The following is an 18,077-nucleotide window of genomic DNA, read 5'->3' on the forward strand; positions in this document are numbered from 1 at the left end:
GTGTAGGGGTCATGCTGGAAGTAGTGTTTAAGAGTTTACAACAGTACAGTGGTGTTTGGGTGGGAAACATCCTTAACAACGAAGTGTTTATCACTACTTACCTGAACAACGAATCCTGAACCACGACTTTTTTAAAGCACAACTTTCCTAAAGCACGACTTTCCTAAAACACGAGTCTCTCCCCTCCGCTCCTTCTGCCAAGCGATCTTCGCCCCCTTCATCCTGCCAGCTTGGTAATAAGTGGCACGTATCTGCAGAGGCATTGCCCATAAATCATCCCATGAACTTTGGTCTTCAGGGTTATGTAGAGGCTATGCTGGTCACAGAAAAGCAAAGTCAATTGTATGTGTTTAAAGGAGGAAGGCGCAGTTCGTAAAAAGAAATGAATCGGTGAGAAATGGTCTGAGGGGGGCCAAAAGAAGGATGTTCGTCAGTTTATTCTTGTTGTTTGAGAGAAGATTTCATCCCAAGCTCTTCGGAAAAACAAGCCAATAAAAGAATGCTTTTGGCAGAAGCTGATTGGTAGAGCTAGTTTATATTTCCATATATCCCTGGTCAGTGCCATAACACGAGTAAAAAAGCAATTTGAACTGAATTCTTGAGCACACACTACAAAGTAACATTTAAATAAATATTCCATTAATAAACGTTATCATCTTCAAAACAACCCTCATAAATTGTGATTTAAATGTTTCAATTTAAAAAAAGAAATGTTTTAAAGTGATTGTATCATATATTATTAAAACATATGTTTTACAGAACACATCACATCATTAGGGCATTATTCTTATATCTGTATAAACATTTAAAGGCAGTTCTGAGAAAAGTGAAAAAGAAAAAGAACTCTTAGCACAAAACAAATCAAATACTACAATTTTTTAATCACACACAGAAGTATTGTTATTACAATAGTGCCATCTATTGGCCAGTCACGAGGTGGATTAATTCGTGGTTTAGGAACTCGTTGTAAAAAATGTAGTGATTTGACATTGGTAGTTGTTAAGCCTTCGTGGTTAAGGTATTCGTGGTTTAGGAAGTAGTTGTTAAAACATACATCCATTTGGGTAGTGTAGGGGGTCATGCTGGGAGTAGTGTTTTAGGGTTTATGGCAGTGCAGTGGTGATTGTGTAGTGTAGGGGGTCATGCTGAGAGTAGTGTTTTTAGAATTTAGGGTACTGCAGTGGTGTTTGGGTAGTGTAGGGTGTCCTGATAGGGGTAGTATTTTAGGGTTTATGACAATGCAGTGGTGTTTGTGTAGTGTAGGAGGTTGTGCTGCCGGCAGTATTTTAGGGTTTAGGGTAGTGCAGTGTTGTTTGTGTAGAGTAGGGGGTCCTGATGAGGGCAGTGTTTTAGAGTTTACAACAATGCAGTGGTGTTTGAGTAGTCTTTGGGTAGTGTAGGGGATCGTACCGACAATCTGGCTCACAGAGCTCCGAGCCGACGGACGGGCTTCTAAAGGCATACCCGTGACCTAGTGATATGAGGAGAGGCAGCGTGAAAGGCATATCTCACACAGACACAGATGCCAGTGTTGCCTCGCACAGGTAAAACTGCGGACCCAATGGCTTATACACGGAGAATTGCAAGCTGACAGAGTAAATCACAAATTGGCTGCCAACACTTCCTGGTTTCAACCATTCACAGCCAATAAGCCACACACTGGTGCTTGTAACCCCTCAGCCAATTACATGTCAGAATTTCCAAATATTGATATCTGTCAAATTTGATATTTCTCAAAAACGATTTACTCCATTTAAGCAAAAGCATGCTTTATGGACCATCACCTTTCTCCCTGCCAAATTTGGCGTAATTCTGTTCAGCAATTTCCCCTGTAGTCTTCTGAAAAGTTTTGTATGAAAATTGCATAAAGGAAACACGTTTTAGGACCCTCTTTTTTCTCAGCCCTTCCTACACCATTCACCCCCAAACGTTCAATATAGAAGCTAATAAAAAAAAGGCAAACTTTTTGGATAATTTCATAAAGATTCGTCAAACGATGCCAAAGTTACAAGTGCATAGAAGACTCCAGAAGGGGGGCAGCGCTACACCCCTCCCAACATAAGTGAAGCCCCGGGGCTGTGCGGACCCCAGCGGACCTCCACAACTCCTGCGAGCCCCTGCTATTATTTTTTAAGAAATACCCCGGAACCTTTCCCACCCAAGGGCCTCATTAAAATAAAATGCGAGAACCCGTGACCCCAGCGCACATTTTTGCCGATTTTGTATTTTTTTTAATGATTTTTTGGGACCCCCTGAGCAGACCTAGGGTGTCAGGGTGTTTCTACCATGCCCACTTCTCTTGTTTTGTACCTTTATTTCTCTGTTTTTGTGTGACTCGCTTCTACCGAGCCACAAGATGGCTGGCAACACTTCCTGGTTTGGAATGCTGGCAGCCAATCACAGTGAAGTTCGTACATGCGACTTAGCCTCCGCCCAGATATCAAAACCTTTATTTTTCAAATTTCTCAGCAACTTCTGAACAGATTTACACCATTTTTAAAAAGGTAACTTTCTGGCCCAAGCACTTCCGTTCTGCAAAATTTGAAGTCATTCTGTTCTGTAGTTGCGGCTGTAGCCTTGCACAAAGTTTCCTATGGGAAATTGATTTTTTCACTCTTATTTTTTGAATTTCTCAAAAACTACTGAACTGATTTACACCATTTAAAAAAAAGGTCGCTTTCTGACCCAAGCTCTACCCTTCTGCTCAATTTGGGGAAATTCCGTTCAGCAGTTCGGGCTGTAGCTCGTCGCAAAATTTTCTCTTGAAATTAACATGGGGAAAACACGTTTTGGGCCCCTCTTTTTTCTCAGACCCTGCTTGACAAATCACCCCCAAACTTTCCGGATAGGAGCTGAAGTGGATGGACTATTTTCTTGAAGAATTTCACAAAGATTCGTCAAATGACGCCAAAGTTATTAGCAAATCAAAAAAATGGTTTTCCTATGGAAACTAGGTTCTAACTGTCAGGTTGTGCTCGGCAGGATCCGGTTGATGTAAGTAAGGGTTCACCTCCAGATGTTACCAACACCCTGCTTATACATACAGGGTATTTGAACCATCAGGTGAGGGAAAGGAAAGGGAAGGAACAGCAGGGAAGGAGACCTGAAACATCAAAAGACAAAAATATAACCAGTGCATAAGATAAGTGGCTCCTCTCATTTGATCTCACTAAGCTCACGTATACCTGTATTATAAACAGACTCAGTATTCAACATGATCTACGGCCAAGACTGTTTTCATGGTTCTATAAGCAATCTGAAATAAACAAAAGAGGGTCTGAGAATCTCACCAGCACTTTAACCTTTATACACAGCCACAGCACTTGCAAACCACAAACATACCATAGACTCTAATCAAGCCTTTTTCGTATACTGGTGTATAGTCTCTTTTGATAGTCCTTTCCCTTTCTTTATTGGCCAATGAAATTATATAACAGGATTGTTTGATCATCCCTAACGTATAAAATCAAGCAATAAAAGGTTAGTTGTTCGAAATGAAAAAATCCCAAATATGGTGTACTGAAAGCAAAGTAGTCTGGCCAAATAATTGGTTCAAGTCACCGATTCTACAACCCTTCCTTGGTTATTTCAGTATCCTAGAATACTGTAACGCGTGGCAGCCACCACAACACTCAGCTTCTTATGCCAGAACAGAAAACACACAGAATAGGGTAACACGTGGCTTCCTACCACCGTGCTCTCATTAATCATCACCAATACTTCTTCCACAAATAATAAAGCCGGTAACGCGTGGCTGCGACTGCCACCGCGTTCCGTTTTATGCTCAAAAACAGGATAATCCACAAGAAAAGACAGCAGCACGTAGTTAATAAATCACTACTGCGCTCTGCCTCATAAATCAGGAAGCAATGTGGTCTCAAACGATAATCACAAAGGAAAAACGGCAGTGCGTGGCTTCCTACCACAGCGCTCCGCTTCTGAGCTCTCCTACCATGTATCTCCAACGTCGGTCACAGCTTCGCTTTGGAACAGGAAACAAGCTCGGGAAACAAACACACGGGGCAAACAATCCTGCCGGCACTCCGACCTTCAAAGCAGAACTGGAGCCATGAAATGAACAAAATTAAATGCATCCTCCGATGCGCTGTTCTCGCCTAAGTACTTCCTTTCCCACAGGATCATGGGAATTGTAGTTTAATCGTATTTAGGCAGGCGCAGCTAGTTCAATCCTCACACTAACTATAACTACCTGCTGGCAACCACCAGTAGGTAATATATATATATATATATATATATATATATATATATATATATATATATATATATATATATATATATATATATATATATATATATATATATATATATATATATATATATATATCACAAAATGATGGAATTGCTTTGCATGTAATTTTGCATACTGTCACTAAAATTTGACATAATTACACTTCAGCATATTACATGAATTTCTCAAACTCATAGAAAACAGTTAATGCTTGACAGCCCTACTGTGGAGGCTCCCCAACACTTATGGTCCTAATCTCTAAATGGTAGGCAGACAGACCTCACAAAACTCCACCCAGTCTTATCCAAAGAACCAATTCGAACCACATGGCCTTCTTCACTCCAGAAGAAACTGTCTCCACCAGCAAGTCCATCAACTCAGGGGCTCCAACATACCACTTTCCCCACCACACCTAGTCCAGAGGACTGTAATCCATCAGCACCATGCTCACACCCATTATGAATGCTTCCACTTCCTTTGCAACCTTCCCAGATACTTGAAAACACACAACTCTCCTTCCATAGCTGAAAAAACCCTGCACTGACCCTTCAAAGCTTGCCAACTACAGACTGATCTAACTGCTATCATTCCCAGCCAAGGTCTTAGAGAAGATTGTCAAAAGACATAGCACCGAATAGCTGAACGACCACACCTCCTTAACATCACTCAAGCTGGTTTCAAACCCAACTAAAGCATGGAAACTGCCTTCATTCCCACCATTGATGAAATAGAAATGACTCTAGATGGAGGAGAAACGTCCTCACTCTTTTGGGCCTATCTGTAGTGTTTGACACGGTGTCGGACTCAGGCTGCTAGAGCTCATGAGATTCCCAGCATTTGGATAAAACACATTCTGGGCTCCATGCCAGCATTCTGAAGACCACCGGTGTACTTTACTAAATCCTTGACGTTTGGACGGGCGTGCCTAAGATGGCGGCACGCCGGTACAATCGGCGCTATAGTCTCTCGTGTTTGGTCACGAGCGGGGTTGCAGGCACAGCTGTGAAGTGCGGCCGCGGGGTTCTAAGCTGCCCACTTCACCATTCTTTTTTTAGTGACAAGACTTGTGCCCCCATAGCTCTTGTAGTCAGTCAGAGTTATGTAGTTAGTTCCTTGGCCAGGCTTTAGGCGTAGGTTAGTCTTGTTACGTTTCGTGACAGATAATTAGTTAGACCGAGTATTACTGAACTTTTGACAATTCATCCTTACTGAGTTATTCCTTAGAGGCATCCCGTAGGGTGGTTTTCTCCTCAATGTCTCCAGTCAGAAAATCCAGTCTTTCATCCAGAATCGATTACTTTAAGAAACCGCAAGTATTCTCCTGAGAGAAAGAATGAATAACATGTCATTAATGGATTACATGTAAAATACAGAATTGACTGGTCATTTCGAGAATAGTCACTGTGTTCTAGTATACTTAACACAACTTGTATTCTGAATTTATGACAATTCTGAAAACCTAAGAAAGAAAAGATAAGACATTCATTTCTAAAGGAAAGCTAGAATATTAATTAACAGAAGAGAAGCAATTGCCAGACGCTAGAAGGGTAAGGAGTGATAGAACTTAGAAAACATTATCTAAAGAAGTTATTTTGAAAGTTATTAATGTTATTGTTTGTCTTATAGTTCACCAAGAAAGAGAGAATAGAGACTGAAGCGAGTTACAGAAGGAGAAGCAAGAAGGAGCAGAGAGAGAGAGAGTTGTGAAGCAAAGAAAGCAAGGCAGTCTCTTCTTGTCCCTTACCCCTTTCCCCCGGCACGGTTCATGCGATCTCCTGTGTATTGGGGTTCTTGGGAAGGCCTGTAGGGGGAATTGGGAATTCACGACATTCTGCTCCAGTGAGTACCAGAATTGAAGTGAGTGTGCTAATGAGTAACTTAACACACAGTCTATCACCCCATCCTCATCAAACGCCTACACAACATACAAGGACTACATTCCGGTGGATGTATTCCTTCCTGACTGGAAGGACCCAGACAGTCGGCTTGGCACAGTACACCTCAGTCACCTGCAACCTCACCTGTGAATTCTGCAAAGGATCCTGCCTAAGCCCGACACTCTTTAAAGCATATATGATCCCTCTAGCCAGCATCTTCCGTTCTCACAACATCACCATCCTTTCCTACGCTGACGACATACAACTCATTCTATCTCTCATGGACAAGAGGCCCTGTACCTAGACCAAGTTCATTGAATGCTTGACTAAAATCACCCAATGTATGAAGTCCAACAGTCTGAAGCTGAACACTGACATGACCAAAATGTGGATTTTGGGAACAGCACTTCACTGTGGAACTCCACCTGGTGTTCAACGGATCTAGGACCGACACCAATGTTCACCACCCATGACAAGGGTCTCCAGAATATCATCAACAGAAAATTTAGGTATGAGAAATGCGGATTCATAAATGGCTTCTACTGACACTGGCCGCACCTGGGGAAACCTGGCACCCTGCACTGGACATGTAATCTGCTGCATAGCCTACAGAAGTACACAGAGGATGTCCATTGCCTTAATCGTATATCTGCCATGCCGGCTGAGAGCTAAACACCTCCCCTCTCCCTCTCCTCACCCCCTCTTCTTTCCCCCCTTCCCTCATGTCCTCCCTTCCTGAACTGGTGGAGCAACAGACACTTTGTTATTAAGATTTTTCATTGTCTTATTGTGATACACAACATACTCACCAGCTCTTGATTGCATAGTTTTGTTGTGTTGTCCTTTTTGCATAAATTTAAATAAAAAGATTTTTTCTTTAAACCAACTAACTTGACATCACCACTTAAATCACCTCCATCAAAGCTTCATGCTTCCACACTCTGCAGGTGCTGAGGAACATTTCTTATATAGCTTCCGCTCAGCACCCAGAAAGCAGTCATGCATGCCCTGATCAAAAGAAAGCCGGACTATGGGACCACCTATATTGCCAGAATTTTTTTTTAAAAAGATCACCCGAATCCTCGAGGTCATTCCGAACCTGATGTTCAGAAACACTCTTAACCTCTTACACCACACTCACATCACCTCACACCTAAAGGCGCTCCATTGGCTCACCATACACAAATGAGCACAATTCAGTTTCCTCATTCACACTACCAATGCATACATAACACTGTACCAGCAACTCTCAACAGTCATATCTGCCCTGCATATAGAAAACCACATTCGGTGGTCAAGGTTTCCCGTATATCACGCCTAAACTTTGGAACAACCTGCTGCTACACATAAGAGGCTCCTCCTCACTTCTTGAATCCCACAGCTAAAGACCTTGTTTTTCGAGTAATCCTACTAGGCCCGAGGTTTAGCTAGACACACACCTCCTCAGCGCCAGAATACCTTCTTGGGTAATTATGCGCTCTACACATCTGTATAATGTAGGAGTTATGCTCGTGGGAAATTAGAGAGTGGAGGCCAGGCAATGATTTTCCCAGTGGGCCAAATGACTGATATTTGTCTGTCAAATGGTCCTTTCTCTCACCCTATTTTTTTTTAGCTTCATTGACATTGAATTTTGCAAAGTTGAGTGAGTTGAAAAAAATGATGTGAGGTTCCACAGCTTTTCACACCCTTCATGCAGATTAACAAGACTCCTTACCAGAAGTCTTTCATACCAACATTTTTTTCACAAAAAAACTTTGGCCGTCATTTAAGTGGCTAAAACCACTGTAACTGTATTGTGATTGGGTTATTGTACATTTATTTGCTTCCTCTTAATTGGAGTAGGGTCACTTCCTAGCCCAATAACTTTTCATGAATATACCCTTGACAGGAGTGATCGACTATCTTTCTCCTATCTTCTACAAATTTCATACGATGCATTTTCAAATGCATATGTGCTGCATAGGCAAAAAAAACAATCTATTGTTTACCATATACACCTACAGTCTTATTCATAAATAGAAACTGCCCATACTTGCAGATCCTGGCTTTACTCAGAGACTGTCATCTGCATGCATTTCCATTTCATTTGCTCGCATTCATGAATAATTCCCGGCATCTGAATAGCTCTGTGAGAGATGTGCTAGAAAACAGAAAAGGGGAAGAGTAGCCAGCTGACGATTATTCACTACATGCTTGGCTAATGCTGGTATCAAGTGTTCGGAGCACCATTAAATCTTGCCTTAGTTATATTGGCGTGTTTTTTCCTTTTGACCTGTTTTTGACTGTGTGCTGCCTTTTATTTTTGCTGGTTTTAGAACTTTAGGCACTTCACCACTGCTGATCAGTGCTAAAGTGCAAGCGCTCCCTGTGTAAAATATGATTGTAATAGGTTATCCACGATTGGCAGATTTGATAAGTCCCAAGAAAAGTGCACTGTGTGTGCCCAGGACCAGTAACTCGAATGCTACTTGCGGGACTGCAGCACTGATTGTTCGAAGCACATGAGTAGCCCTGCAAATATGCCTCAGACCTGCCACTGGAGTTTTTGTGAGTGCAGTTTTAAATTGCCATCTCAAACTGGCAAGTGCACGCCCAACTCGTTCCTAATACAACATGTAAAGCAACCCTAAGGTACGCCCATGGTAGCCCCTTGGGCAGTGTGCATTGTATGTGAAAGGTATGACAGGTACTGGTGTGTTTTACATGTCCTGATAGTGAAGTACTGCCAGTTTTGTTTTTCACTGTGGCAAGAACTATCTCTCCAATGGGATATCACTGGAGCTGCCTTGTAACATCCGACAAATGAAACTTTCAATTGGGAAGCGATCGAGATTTGAGGTGTGGGCTACGTCAGCTCAGAATTTAAAAATACATCTTTTAGTGAAGGTGATTTTTTAATTATGTGTTTGAAAATGACACTTTTAGAAAGTGGTAATATGCTTACTTTACCACTCAGTGTCTTTGTCTGCCTCAGGTCTGATTTAGAGTAACAGTTGGGCTGTTTGTGCATTCACTCTAGACAGTCACACAAAGAGAGCTAAGGTTTGCCCTCCGTATCCTGATGACCCATCACCAGGCTGAAGGGCCTTCCTGTGCTAGAGTGGTGGGAGGAGTTGTAACTGATACCTGAAGAGGGCTGTGCCTGGCCGCTCACAATGCTGTCTCCACACCCTGTAGTGTGTCTCGAGCCAAGACAGAGTCCGACAGGATATGTACACTACAAAGACTATCGTTTGAAGTATGCGTACATCAAAGGCTAAAAGGGGTATAAGTACTGGACCTATAATCCCAGACTTTAAGAACACTTCTGTATAAAGAAGAGACTTTGCCAAGAGGAAGAGCTGGAGAGCTGTCAGTATTGCTCCTTGCTGTGTTTGCTTTGCTGGATTGGCATGCAGTTTCTGCTTCTGACTTGGAGAGACTTCGGACTGGAATTTTGCTTTGATATCCTGTTTGAGAAGATTCTCCAAGGGCTTGTGTGTACTTGCATCCAGTTAAGAAGTCTCAGGGCCACCAAATACTTCATATGCACTCCTGTGCTGGGAGTTCTGACCTGCCAAGTGGTGTCAATACCAGTTCTGGGACCTTGAAGGTGGCTTCTGCTGAAAGAAGAGCTGAAATTCCATGCATCACCCTTCAGTGCCATTTTTCCCGCCACAAGCTTGCCGTGCAGTTGAAAAATCAATGCATCACCACAGTGCGGCAGAAAAGATCGATGTAGCTCCTGTTTATGGCCAGAAGAACCACTGCAGCTTGAATCTAGAGCACCGTGTCCGAGACCCCCGCTCCAACTCTAATGCCTGCCCTGATTTGCGGCTAAAGGAATCAACGCATTACCTGCTCACTGCTTTAAGAATCAATGCAGCACCTGTGTCACCACTGCATCAACCCCAGCACATTTGGATTTGCCACGCATTGCACCTGTGCCCCACAACTACATCGATGCTGGGCTTCAGTACGGAGCCAATGCTGCGTGTCCGGAGAACCAACGCATCACCTCCCCTTCCAGTAAGAAACCGATGCACAACATCTTCTCAGAGCAAGGAACCGATACATCACCGCTCCTGTGTAGCAGTAAGTAACCGATGCCGCACCTCCCCTGGGAGCAAGGAACCGAAACATCACCTTCCCTGTATGTAAGGAACCAATGCATTGCTTGCATTTCCATTGCTTCACCTCCCAGGGTCTGTTTTTGTCTTTGATTTTGATGCATCCCAAGTACTGAGAGCTAAAAGTGCCGCTTCCAAAGTTTTATATGGAATGAAAAGTTTTAAATCTTTAAAAGAGTTATCTTAATTTATGTATGTTGGATTTGTTGTCATTTTGGTCCGGTTTGGTTTAGATAAAGATTGGTTAGTTTTCTAAATTGGTGTGGTGATCAATTGTAGTGTTTTCACTGTGTAAAACCAAAGGGGATGATGGACAGAGTGTTGAACTTTGCAAGCACTCACCCCCAGTCAACTGACCTGGGTTTAATCCATCATCATTCTTTAGCTCACTCCGCCACCCCAGTTCAGACATGGCCATGTGCAAATCAGTCTGACCCTGTGCCTCATGGGAACAGTCCAGCCTGAACAGCCAAGCCATGTCTTCCCTGGACCGGCAACAAGTATCCTGGGACCGGTTTCTGGCTAATCAGTCGTCGTCAGCCAGGCTAGCTTGAATCCAGTGGCAAAGTGGCAAAGTGAGCAAGGAACTCAGGTCTGGGCATACCCTGCCAACTTAGGGGGAACAAAGGAAAACCAAAGGTGACCGCTCAGCCCTCCACAGGGCTTGGTCGCCCCACTCACTGCTGCCGCTCCTGCCTGCCTTTGCCGCCTCCTGCCCGCAGATACCTTCGCTCGCTGCCCGCTGCTCCTGGGAATTTCCCACTGCTCCTGGGAATTTCCCGCTGCCCGCTGCTTCTTGGAATTTTTTTTGCCACTGCCTCCCTGCGGCCCCGCCCCCCTGTGATTCCATTCGCCGCCCTGCTCCCGCCACCCAGCTGCTCCTCCCTCCCGGCTCCTTACTTATGACGCCCCCAGAGCGACCGCGCAGCGGACGCGCGCAGCGGGAGCACCGATTGAGCGCCGAAGGTGCGCCAAAGGTAAGCCCGTCTGCGCCCGTCCGCGCCTGGCCCGCGCCCAGCGCCAGGACCCCTGGCCCTCCCCACCGAGGCAAGACGACCCGACTGACCTACGACGCCGCAACTCTCAACGCACTCAATGCCGGCCGGACCCACGCCTGCTGCCGAGCCACCCCGAGACGCACCCACGGACCCTTCACCTTCTGCACCTGCAAGTTCACCTGCCTCCGAACCTGCCCCGCACCCGCCAAGACAAACACCAGCAGCAACCACCTCAAGTGCATCCTGATCAACACCCGCTCCGTCCACAGACACGCCGTGGAACTCTGGAACCTCCTCGACGCTACATCACCGGACGTCGCCTTCCTCACGGAAACCTGGATGAACACCTCCTCTGCACCCGACATCGCCATCGCCATCCCGGACGGGTACAAGATCATCAGGAGGGACCGCATCAACCAGACCGGAGGTGGCATCGCCATCGTCCACAGGAACACCATCCGCATCACGACCGACGCCAGCGACTCCTTCGCCGCAGCCGAACATCTCCACTTCCAGATTCACACTGACCCTAAGACGACCCTCAGAGGCACCCTCGTCTACAGACCCCCGGGACCACGCACACAATTCAGCGAAGACATCACAGACTTCATCAGCCGGCACTCCCTCCCCTCCACCGACTACATCCTCCTCGGGGACCTCAACTTCCACCTGGAGAACAACAAGGACCGCAACACCACCGCCCCACTGGAAAACCTCGCCAACCTCGGACTCAATCAACTGGTCAACACCCCCACCCACTACGCCGGCCACACGCTTGATCCCGTCTTCTCTTCCAGCAAGTACATCACCTTCAGCCACGCCACCGGACTCCACTGGACCGACCACAGCTGCGTCCACTTCAGCTTCAAAAGATCCATGACCCACCACCACCCGCAACAGGTACCTCACAGGAATTGGAGCAAGATCACCGCAGACCAGCTCACCACCTCCCTCAGCCAGAGCCCACCCGCCAACACAACGGACCCCAACGAAGCAGCCCGCAACTTCACACAGTGGCTGACCGCCTGCGCCGATGACCTAGCGCCACTAAAGAACCCTCCCAGCAGACCCAGAAGCAAGAAGGCATCCTGGTTCACTGACGACCTCAAGGATTCCAAGAAGACCTGCCGCACCCTTGAGAAAGCCTGGCTCCTCGACCGGACCACCGACAACATGACCGCCCTCAAACACGCTACCCGCAAGCACCACCAGCTCATCCGCACCACCAAGAAGAAATCCCTGAAGGAACGACTGGACAACAATGCCCACGACAGCAAAGAGCTCTTCACTATCGTCAAGGAGTTCTCCAACCCCAGCACCGGCACTAACGACATCACTCTGTCACAAGACCTCTGCGACTCCCTCGCCTCGTTCTTCCACCGCAAGATCGCCGACATCCACAACAGCTTCGGCGCCCCACCCACGCACCCAACCGTCGAACCAACGCCCCCTACCGTCACCCTTCACACCTGGACCACAGTGACCCCCGAAGACACAGCCCGCACGATGAACACCATCCACTCCGGATCACCGACCGACCCCTGCCCACACCACGTCTTCAACAAGGCCGACTCCACCATCGCACCCCAACTCCGGAACATCATCAACGCCTCCTTCAACACCGCCACCTTCCCGGAGAGCTGGAAGCACACCGAGATCAGCGCCCTCCTGAAGAAACCTACAGCGGACCCCACCGATCTCAAAAACTTCCGCCCCATCTCGCTCCTTCCTTTTCCTGCTAAAGTCATCGAGAAGATCGTCAACAGACAGCTGACCGCCTTCCTCGAGACGAACGGATCCCTCGACCCCTCGCAGTCCGGCTTCAGAGCCAACCACAGCACCGAGACCGCCCTCATCGCAGCCACCGATGACATCCGGTCCCTGCTCGACAAGGGGGAAACAGTGGCCCTCATCCTCCTGGACCTCTCCGCTGCGTTCGACACGGTCTGCCACAGCACCCTAGTCCAGCGCCTCCGCAACATCGGTATCCAAGAGAAGGCACTAGAGTGGATCATCTCGTTCCTCGCCGGAAGAACACAAAGAGTCCGCCTCCCCCCGTTTCGCTCCGAGGCCACCGAAGTCATCTGCGGCATCCCGCAAGGATCTTCACTCAGCCCCACCGTCTTCAACATCTACATGAAACCTCTGAACCTGCCTACATGAAGGGATGAAAGACGTCGCCGAGTAGATGAAGGACAGCCGCCTGAAACTGAACTCGGACAAGACGGAAGTCCTCATCCTGGGATCTTCGCCCTCCGCCTGGGACGACTCCTGGTGGCCTGGTGGTGGAGAAGTGTGGCTGACTGGTTAGAGGAGGCAGACCTGGAAGCAGAGGTCAGCCCGGGACCAGGGTTCAATTCCCGGCTCGGCGGGGTCTTGAGTCCTAAAATGTCCATGGACTTGACAATTCTCGCTCCGGTGCCTACTCGATTCACGGGTTCACACTCTGCGACTCTGGGCAATAGCTTGCTTAATCTCCACAACGGCCCCTCGCGGCGGGATGCCTGGCTTTCACCTTGCGGATACCCTGCCGGGGTTATCTCACAGGGGAATACCAGGACGGGTTCCCTAAGCAAGCGCTTAGAGACCGCTTGGTGATTTGCGCTATATAAATTCCTGTACATTTACATTTACATTTACATGACGACTCCTGGTGGCCCCCAGCCCTGGGCACCGCACCCAAGCCAACCGACCACGCACGCAACCTGGGCTTCATCCTGGACCCCTCCCTCTCGATGACCAGACAAGTCAACGCCGTCTCCTCATCGTGCTTCAACACCCTGTGTATGCTTCGCAAGATCTTCCGCTGGATCCCGACCGAGACCAGGAAGACTGTCACCCAGGCACTCGTCACCAGCCGACTGGACTACGGAAACGCCCTCTACGCCGGAACCACAGCCAAGCTACAGAAAAGACTCCAGCGCATCCAGAACGCCTCCGCCCGACTCATCCTGGATGTCCCCCGACGCAGCCACATCTCCAGCCACCTGAAGAACCTGCACTGGCTCCCCGTCGACAAGAGGATCACGTTCCGGCTCCTCACCCACGCACACAAGTCTCTCCACGACCTGGGCCCCAAGTACCTCAACGACCGCCTGACCTTCTACACGCCCACCCGCCAGCTACGGTCCACCAGCCTCGCCCTCGCAGCCGTACCACGCATCTGAAGAGCCACCGCTGGAGGAAGATCCTTCTCTTACCTGGCTGCCAAGACTTGGAACTCCCTCCCCATCCACCTACGGCTGACCCAGGACCATCTCGCCTTCAGGAAACAACTCAAGACCTGGCTGTTCGAGCAGTAGCATACCCCTCCCCCAAGCGCCTTGAGACCCTCCCGGGTGAGTAGTGCGCTATACAAATGGCATGATTGATTGATTGATTGATTGAAAGGTTATGCTCAGACGTGAGTCCGGTGCTCTCCATGCCACTGGAATCAAGCTATTCTGGCTGATGAGGGCTGATAGCCCAAAACCGGTCCTAGGATGCTTGTTTCCAGACCACGGAGGACCTGGCTTCACAGTTCGGGCTGGACTGTTCCCCTGGGGCACAGGGTCAAGACTGATTTGCATATAGCTGGGTTCAAACTGGAATGGCATAGTGAGCAAAAAAACGATGGATTTAGGCCCAGATCTTTGTACTGGGGTGAATGTAGGACATTGTTCTGCATTCTGTCCATCAACAGTTGTTTTTGCATTTGTCACCCCGAGTGAGACGGGTATGTTCAGACGTGAGTCTCGTGCTCTCCATGCCACTGGAATCAAGCTATCCTGGCTGATGTGGGCTGAAAGCCCGAAACCGGTCCTAGGATGCTTGTTTCCAGACCAGGGAGGACCTGGCTTGGCAGTTCGGGCTGGACTGTTCCCATGGGGCACAGGGTCAAGACTGATTTGCATATGGCTGGGTTCAAACTGGAATGGCATGGTGAGCAAAAAAACGATGGATTTAGGCCCAGATCTTTGTACTGGGGTGAATGTAGAACATTGTTCTGCATTCTGTCCATCAACTGTTGTTTTTGTTTTTGTCACTCCGAGTGGGATGGGTGTGCTCAGACGTAAGTCCTGTGCTCTCCATGCCACTGGAATCAAGCTATCCTGGCTGATGAGGGCTGAAAGCCCGAAACCAGTCCTAGGATGCTTGTTTCCAGTCCAGGGAGGACCTGGCTTGGCAGTTCGGGCTGGACTGTTCCCATGGGGCACAGGGTCAAGACTGATTTGCATATGGCTGGATTCAAACTGGAATGGCATGGTGAGCACAAAAATTATGGATTTCGGCCCACATCTTTGTACTGGGGTGAATGTATGACATTGTTCTGAATTCTGTCCATCAACTGTTGTTTTTGCATTTGTCACCCCAAGTGGAACGGATATGCTCAACCGTGAGTCCTCTGCTCTCCATGCCAATGGAATCAAGCTACCCTGGCAGATGAGTGCTGAAAGCCCGAAACCGGTCCTAGGATGTTTGTTTCCAGTCCAGGGAGGACCTGGCTTGGCAGTTCGGGCTGGACTGTTCCGATGGGGCACAGGGTCAAGACTGATTTGCACATGGCTGGGTTCAAACTGGATAAGCATGGTGAGCAACAAAACTGTGGATTTAGGCCCAAATCTTTGTACTGGGGTGAATGTATGACATTGTTCTGCATTCTGTCCGTCAACTGTTGTTATTGCTTTTTTTGTTTTTGTGTTTTCACTGTGTTTGTATGTACAAATTCTTTACATATTGCCTTTGAGATAAGCCTGCATGGTCATGCCAAGCTACCAAGTTGGGACTAGGGGTTATCTTGGGTGTGTAATTTCCTTACACTGACTAGAAGGAATGGTCCCTACTTAGACAGGGTGCAAGCCATTGCCAAATAGAGATCCCCATTTCTAACAGACTGCGTAAAGAGTCCAGTGCATGAATAGTCCTAAGAAATGCTGGTTACCAAAATATTCAAGCTGGACTACAAATTATTTTATTTCCACATAGGGGCTGTTTAAAAGGCATACCCGCAAGGAAGAAAATACAAATCTATGCATTCTGGGATTAACTGAAAGGTCAGTGCCTGTTTCGATTAATTAAATGCTACCTGCTAAGTGGAGAAAAGCAGATGCCTCTCTGGCTGCAGCAAGTCTGCAAAATAATCACATAAATATGGTATTGAACAAAAACCTGTTTGCATGTTTTGCAAAATGTTCTGCACATTTAATGCATTGTATATGTGGAAAATATGCTCATATAACATGTGGAAATACGTTTTTGGTTCATATTGTTTTTTTTCCCCACTTTGTTTTAGTGTTTTATGGTTGCAGTAGTGGTATAGGACAAATCTCAGTCCTTATGCACCGTTTCCCAGTGACCATAACAACTATTTCTGCTATGGCAGAAATTCAAAGACACAGTGAGTCATATTTACAAGGAGTTAAAGCCACCAGAATGTCACATTTTCTGACATTCTGGTGGCATTAAATCATTCGCTTTATTTACAAGGACAAGGCGGGCTTGAGCCACTTAACATGGTTTAATGTCACCTTGTGAATAATGCCCCTATTCACACAGCACTTAGCGTGATAGGGCCATGCAATTGGTGATGCTGTGGGCATTCTGTGGCAAAACCCATTGCATTTTGAAGCTGCCCCGTATTTTCAAAGTATCGGGCAGCGGGCACAATACCTCCAGGCGATACGAAAAGAAATATTGTATTTCTTCTAATATTTTACTCTTTCCAAGTGTGCTGCAGTCTGCAGCACACAAAGATAGAGCAAATTGGCTGTAAAGATTGTCTATATGCAGGAAGGTGTCTCTTCCTGCACATAAACAGTTGCCCCTGCAGCGCAGTCACCCTCGCAAACTGGTGCTAGGGTGCCTACACTGGGGATAGGCACCATTTTTAGGGCCAGCGCTAGGGGTAACGCAGGGGTGCTCTACATTCTTGTGAATACGGAGCATCCCTGAGTTTTGAAACAGTTGGAGCGCTACATTCCCAATTTTGGCATAACACTGTGCTCCGCCAGTTTCTTGTAAATATGCCCCCGTGTCAGTCGAGAAGTGGAGCCCTTCAGTGTGGTCCTATCAACTACAACATTTAAAGCATCTGTCATCACTGAAATTGGTGGTAACATTCAAGCGTCCGAATGTCAGCGACAGAAGGTATATAAGTCTCTTATGTAGGAACAATGCATCGCCTCAAAGGGACAGAGTTAGTTCTAGGTGTTAGTAGATAGAATCCTCAGTAGCTAAATGAGGTGGAACCAATGCCAATTCACAGGCATGGTGGTATCTGCAGGTAAGAAGCACTGTGACCACAATCAGTGTCACCAGCCTCTTTTGAACTGATCACTGGAACACAAAGGAAGAAAGAAAGCTCAGGGCTGTCATTACCAACTGTCCCACCACCAAGGATGTTTTTCAGTGGTAAGTCTTCTCCCAATCATCCAATAGTGGAAACTTGACTGTAAGAAAGTGAATCTTCAACATGGAACTGATGGCGTGAGAGTAGATTGAGGAGGAGGACACAAGGAATAATGCATCCAAGCATGGATTGGGGCCACTTTCCTCCAGCCCCTCCTGTACTATAATGATAGGGAGATCACCAGTGCTGAGAAGGGAGTCTGGAAGGAGCTATAGTGATAGAAATTGGGTAACTGTTTGAGGGGGTGAACCCAATCTCAAGCAGCAACCACAGTTCTTCTCAGGGTAAAGTCACAAGCAAACCCTAAATTAACATGTGTTCAATCCTCGGGGACTGTGGCACAGAGCAGTCATTTTTATTAAACAAAACAAGACCAAATATTCAAAAATCTAATCAGTAGGATAAGTAAAGATTTTAGTGAAAATGGCACCAAAATGTGCAAAGCGCAAACTG

This window comes from Lissotriton helveticus, chromosome 7, assembly GCF_964261635.1.
Source record: "Lissotriton helveticus chromosome 7, aLisHel1.1, whole genome shotgun sequence".
NCBI classification, from domain to species: Eukaryota; Metazoa; Chordata; class Amphibia; order Caudata; family Salamandridae; genus Lissotriton; species Lissotriton helveticus.